At 40.2% G+C, this 6853-nt stretch overlaps 1 non-coding gene across 1 annotated transcript; it reads right to left on the bottom strand.

Annotated features, from left to right (window-relative positions):
* Positions 1 to 5065: 5065 nt before the first annotated feature.
* Positions 5066 to 5172, bottom strand: LOC127124868 (small nucleolar RNA R71). The gene has a single exon (XR_007804347.1). It is a non-coding gene; the product is annotated as a small nucleolar RNA R71 (small nucleolar RNA).
* Between the last annotated feature and the right edge of the window lie 1681 nt (positions 5173 to 6853).

Below are 6853 nucleotides of genomic sequence, written 5' to 3'. Positions count from 1 at the left end.
CCTCCTCCGGGATAGGTTCCTCACAATCTTTCGATTTGAGAAACATGATGTCCTCATCGGGGAACTCAAATTTCATCGGTTGATAATCCTCAATGGGTTGTTGGGCGAGGTAATCAGACAATACACTCCCCTTTATTGCTTTTTGAGAAGTGTACTGGATATCGTATTCAGTCAAAATCATTTTCCATCTCGCAACCCGTCCGGTCAATGCTGGTTTCTCAAATATATACTGGATCGGATCCATCTTGGAAATCAACAAAGTGGTATGAACCAGCATATACTGTCTCAGTCGGCGAGCAGCCCATGCCAAAGCGCAACAAGTTTTCTCGAGCAGTGAATATCTTGTTTCACAGTCGGTAAACTTTTTGCTAAGGTAATAAATTCCATGCTCTTTTCGACCAGACTCGTCATGCTGCCCCAGTACACACCCCATAGACCCCTCAAGGACTGTCAAGTACAGGATTAACAGTCGCCCCTCCAAAGGAGGCATCAGAATCGGAGGCTCCTGCAAATATTCTTTTATTTTTTCAAATGCCGCTTCGAAATCATCATTCCACCTGACCGTTTGATCTTTTCTCAAAAACTTGAATATGGGTTCACACGTGGCTGTTAGATGAGATATGAACCGTGAAATGTAGTTCAATCTACCTAAGAAACCACGAACCTCCTTTTCTGTCCTCGGCTCAGGCATTTCTCGTATCGCTTTTGCTTTAGCAGGATCAACCTCGATTCCTCTTTCACTTACAATAAACCCCAGCAACTTGCCGGACCGCACTCCAAAAGTGCACTTATTCGGATTCAACCTCAATTTGAATTGTCTCAACCGGTCAAACAACTTGGCTAAGTCTACCAGATGCCCCTCTTCTGTTTGTGACTTCGCTATCATGTCATCAACATAGCATTCGATCTCATGATGAATCATATCATGAAACAAAGTCACCATAGCTCTTTGATACGTGGCACCAGCGTTCTTGAGACCGAATGACATTACCTTATAACAAAAAGTGCCCCATGGTGTGATGAACGTTGTTTTCTCCATATCATCTGGCGACATTTTAATTTGATTATAGCCAGAAAAGCCATCCATGAAGGAAAACACCGAGAATTGAGCTGTATTATCTACCAACACATCAATGTGAGGTAATGGGAAATCATCTTTCGGGCTAGCTCTGTTTAAATCCCGGTAGTCCACACACATCCTCCCCTTTCCATCCTTCTTCAGTACCGACACAATATTCGTGACCCACGGCAGATAATTAGTGACAGCTAGGAAACCAGCATCCAACTGCTTTTGTACCTCCTCTTTGATTTTCATGGCCATCTCGGGTCGAGTTCTGCGCAACTTCTGCTTTACTGGAGGACAATCTTCTCTCAATGGCAACTTGTGTACAACAATATTGGTATCCAACCCTGGCATATCTTGATAAGACCAGGCGAAGATATCAACATACTCTTTCAACAGTGCTACCATTCTGCTCTTGACATTCATCTCCAAGGCGACCCCAATTTTTACTTCCTTTCTGACCTCCTTAGTACCCAGATTAATAATCTCAACTTGCTCCTCGTGCGGTTGGATCACCTTCTCCTCTTGTTTCAACAACCTGGCTAACTCTTCTGGCAGTTTACAATCTTCTTCGCCTTCTTCTTCGGCATGATAGATCGGGTTGTCGAAGTCATATAGGGGTGTAACAGAATTGTTATCAATGAGATCCGGAGAATAATCGCATCTGCATGAATGTTGATTCATGTGTTGCTTTAGGGTCGGAACGAGACAAATTAAAAGGAAGAAAAATGAAAATAAACATTGCCATTTATATTGTTTTTAACTGCAAACTAAATGAAAAACAGAGAACACCGCTTTTAATGCAAAAAACATTCGTTTATTAATGATGCAAATACTGCAAAATGAAACACATGAGGTGGCCCTTACAATGGACCATTACGTTTTGGGCAAAACGTATGGCTTTCATGCAAACAGAATTAACAAACAGAAATATTACTCTTCACGCAGAATGACAGTGATGATCTTTTCGGCTTTCCAGTTCTGGATCTCTATTCCTGGTACGCACGGTTTTATCCATGAGTCGAGCTCGCAGTCACTGTCAGTCTCTTCACCCACAGCACAGATACGGCCTGGATCTAGCATTCCAGCACTGGTAAATATGAACGGTTGGCGACGACCTTTATTCTGTCCAGACGAACCTTGGCCTGACTGATAACCAATCCCAAACTTATCCTCCTTCACCGCAACATCTAAGACTCTTCCCCAACCTGGGGCCTCTCCACTTTTCACCATCTCCACAACCTATTTATAAGAAGCAATGGACGAATTCTTCTCTCTTTCGGCGAAAACGGCATTCTCCACCTTGACGGTTTCAAACGCCTGGCTTGGTGTTTCAAATATTTCACCGTCCATTTCCACATACTTAAATGATGACAACTGGCTGACAAAAATATCCTCCACACCGCAAACTGTCACGACTTACCCGTCCAAGATATACTTCAACTTCTGATGTAGAGTCGATGTTACTGCCCCGCAGCATGTATCCATGGATGGCCCAACAAACAACTGTATGTCGGTTGAATGTCCATGACACAAAACACAAATTTGAACACCTCAGGACCAATCTTTAGGGGTAGCTCAACTTCCCCGAACACATGCCTTTTAGAGACATCAAACGCTCTAACCACCAGATTGATAACATGAAATAATATCACATTCTTGGACTCGATTTAATTAAATTATATTATTATTCGCTTCAATTTATTTCATTTTATTCGATACTACTGGGTATTTTTCCTTCTATTTATCTCAGGTAGCTTATTTGAAGCATAAGTGAAAAAGGAAGAAAAGGAGGTGCAAAAAGGAATGAAGAGAAGCAATTTCACTAAAGCCCAGCCCAAAGCTACAAGCCATGAGCGCTGAGCCTGTGACGAGCGCCACACAATGTGTGACGAGTGTCACGCCCTGCTGCCTTGTGTTACGAGCGTAACACATGGTGTGACGGACGTCACACCATTCTCCTATATTTTTGGCTTCAGAAACGCAACAGAGGCACGTTGAAGCCTATTATTTCGTTTGACTCTTGGAACGTGAGGATTTTACACGGAAAGCTTTGGAAACCGTTACAAAGTGGACTAGTATAAATAGTCACTTCCTTCCAACCCTAAAGGCTCTCTCTTCTTCGTTCTTTTTTTCTTTTCCGGCCGTGCAAGCATACTTTACAGCATTACCTTTTTTACAGTTTTTACTTTATTTGCCATTTTTATTTTCTTTTCCAGTCAATCTTTCAGCACTTAATTAATTTTCACACAATAGTTTCTACACCGGAAACTATTGTGTATCTTTTACTGGATCTAACCTTACGTTAGATCCTAGATTTTTATTCCTTCACTTTTTATTTTCCTGTCCGATTGAAGAATTCAAGAACAAATCCAACCGGTCTGTGGTGGAGTGTTCAAGATTGCCATTAATTATTCAGGTTCTTTAATTATTGTTTGAATTTATATATGCCCTGCATTATTGTTTATTTATATTGTTTGCCTGAGATGGATTTATTTAAGCATGATGATTCTTTAGATCTGTTTAGCATGTCCGTCTAAGTTATTTAGGTATCGGTATGTAAAGTAAGCGGAATGAAGGAATCAAAACTAAGTTGGTTTAATTACGTTTAAAAACAAAATCACTCTTGTTATGGTCTCAGTTTACAGGTTTAATACCTAGGTTTTTGTACGAGAGTAAAAGACTAAAGAAGTTAAAATCAATAGAACGAAAGTTTGAGTTTTTAACTGGACAGTGTAAATTGGACATTAATTCTAGATCAGGGCGAAAGCAATTTTTAGAGTTAATTAAATTCTAATCTTTTTCAAAAAGTATTTTTAAAAGTTAAATGTGAGGACGAGAGTTAAGCATTTGAATTTAATTATATAATCTAAGTCAACAGAGCGAGAGTTTGAGACGAGGGTGTTTAAACGATTAGTATTTTCTTAAAAAGAGTTTCTATAGATTCTACTGTTTTCAAAAAGTGATTTTGGACTTAACTAATAAGTGACAGCTACGTTAATTTAAAGTCATGGTCTATTCAACAGAGCGAGAGTTTGAGAGAAGACTTTTAATCAATGGTGTCCACTGAAAAGATTTATGTTAAAACCAAGAAACCAACGAAGACTTGATTCCCTAATTACGACGAACTACATACCGATATCCGCTTAATTGATATTTAACCTAGATCTTATTTTAGTTTTAACTTTTCCCCCAAACAATCAAAGTATCATCCGCCTTAGCTTTACGAAGTAACCTTAGAAAACGGTATATCGATTCATAAGTCCCTATGGGATCGATATCTTTTAAAACTACGCGATAGAACTGTGCACTTGCAGTTAGTACCCCAATCGACTTATAAAGTCGCGATCAAGTTTTTGGCGCCGTTGCCGGGGACTTTTATTTAGTCGATATCGTAACTCTTCTGTTACGCTGTAGAGACTAAGGCAATTTTTATTTCTTCTTTTTTCGTTGATTTGTATGCCACACACTCGCTCACAAGGCGAGCCGTTTTACTTACGAATCAATGACATCGAACTATATCTCCGAGTCTTACGACAAATTCGGGAATATCGTGCTGCAAACAATCTCCCTCCTATCGAAATTCCTGATCTCAAAAATCTTCTTCCTTCACCGATACCCGAGATGGCAGAACCAGCTCGTGCTCTTCGAGATTACGCCGCTCCATCGCAAGATGAGCCGCATTCGAGTATTGCCCCACCCGCAATCGAAGCAAACAACTTCGAACTTAAGCCTTCGCTGCTACAGGCAGTGCAACAGAATCAATTCTCTGGAAATCCCACCGAGGATCCAAACCTTCATTTATCCGTATTTGTCCAATACGTTGATACTATTAAAGCTAATGGTGTCACTTCAGAGGCAATTCGACTTCGTCTTTTTCCTTTCTCGTTAAGAGATAAAGCTAGAAGATGGCTTCAGTCTCTTCCTTCCAACTCAGTCATAACATGGAATGAGTTGAAGAAAGTCTTTCTTGCCCGATATTTTCCTCCGAGTAAAACAGCTATGTTGAGAGCCCAGATAAATGGATTTAAACAGAAAGATAACGAGTCCCTTTTCGAAGCATGGGAAAGATACAAAGACATGATGAGACTTTGTCCACACCATGGTTTAAAGGACTGGTTAGTGATTCATACCTTCTATAATGGTCTCTTGTACAACACAAGGTTAACAATAGACCCCGCAGCAGGTGGTGCACTTATGGATAAACCTTATGCCGATGCTTATCAACTTATCGAAAGCATGGGCCAAAACCATTATCAGTGGGGAAGCGACCGAGCAATGGTAGAGAAACCTCAAACGAAAAGTGGCATGTACGAGATAAGTAGCCTTGATCATGTTAATGCAAAAGTGGAAGCCCTTGCCCAGAAAATTGAAAGTTTAAATGTATCACCTCTAACCACCGTGGTTGCCGCAACTCAGAATTGCGAAGTCTGTGGAATCCAAGGTCACACTCCTGCAGATTGTCAACTCCTAACAGGAATCCAAGCAGAGCAAGTGAATTATGCTCAAGGAAGTCCCTACTCGCACACCTATAACTCAAACTGGAAGAATCATCCTAATTTTTCATATAAGAGTAATAATGCTTTATACGCACCAGAACAAGCTCCAAATCAAGCCCCAGCTATACCTCCTGGATATCAAAAGCCGACCCCATCTACACCTAACAATAATGTTCCTAGGAAATCCAACTTGGAAATAATGATGGAGAACTTCATAGCGTCTCAACAGCAAACCAATAAAGATTTCGTAAACCAGAATATACACACTAGCGAACAAATCAAACAACTAGATAGTAAAGTAGATGCCCTGGCTACCCATAACAAAATGCTGGAAACATAAATTTCACAAGTAGCTCAACAACAAGCGCCTACTGCTGCGCCAACTGGTACATTTCCTGGACAACCCCAACCTAACCCGAAAAGCCACGCTCATGCAATCATACTAAGAAGTGGAACGGAAGTGGAAGGACCAGTAGATCCAAGAACTGAAAACCAAAACTCTAAAAAGTCAACTGAGGAAGAAAGTACACCTAAGGAAAAGGAAGAGAGTAATAAGGAAACCGTAGAAAAGAAAGAACCTTATGTACCTCCACCACCTGATAAACCACCTATCCCTTACCCTCAAAGGCTTATTAAAACCAAAGATGCGGGCCAATTTAAAAAATTTGTTGACCTACTGAAACAATTAAACGTCACAATTTCGTTTACAGAAGCTATTACGCAGATGCCCTCATATGCTAAGTTCTTAAAAGAAATTCTTTCTAATAAAAGGAAACTTGAAGATAGCGAAACTGTTACACTCACTGCTGAATGTAGCGCTATAATCCAGAATATTCCTCCTAAACTTAAAGATCCAGGTAGTTTCTCTATACCTTGTCACATAGGAAAATTTGTCATAGATAAAGCCTTATGCGATTTAGGAGCCGGTATTAGTGTTATGCCTTTATCCATATGCAAGAAACTAGAAATGGGAGAATTAAGACCAACTAAAATGTCTGTGCAACTAGCAGATCGTTCTATTAGATATCCTGTAGGAATTCTTGAAAACGTTCCCGTGCGCATAGGTCAATTCTACATTCCAACTGATTTTATAATTATGGACATTAGAGAAGATGAAGTTACACCCATTATATTGGGAAGACCATTCTTAGCAACCGCCGGTGCAATCATAGACGTAAAACGAGGACGACTCACTTTCGAAGTAGGAGAAGAGAAAATTGAGTTCATTCTTTCCCAATTTTTGAAAGCACCTGCAATAGAAGACACATGTTACTTCATGGATATCATCGAT

Source organism: Lathyrus oleraceus, chromosome 2, assembly GCF_024323335.1.
Source record: "Lathyrus oleraceus cultivar Zhongwan6 chromosome 2, CAAS_Psat_ZW6_1.0, whole genome shotgun sequence".
NCBI lineage: Eukaryota > Viridiplantae > Streptophyta > Magnoliopsida > Fabales > Fabaceae > Lathyrus > Lathyrus oleraceus.
The sequence above is the reverse complement of the archived record's forward strand: the minus strand, read 5'-3'. Positions and strand labels throughout refer to the sequence as shown.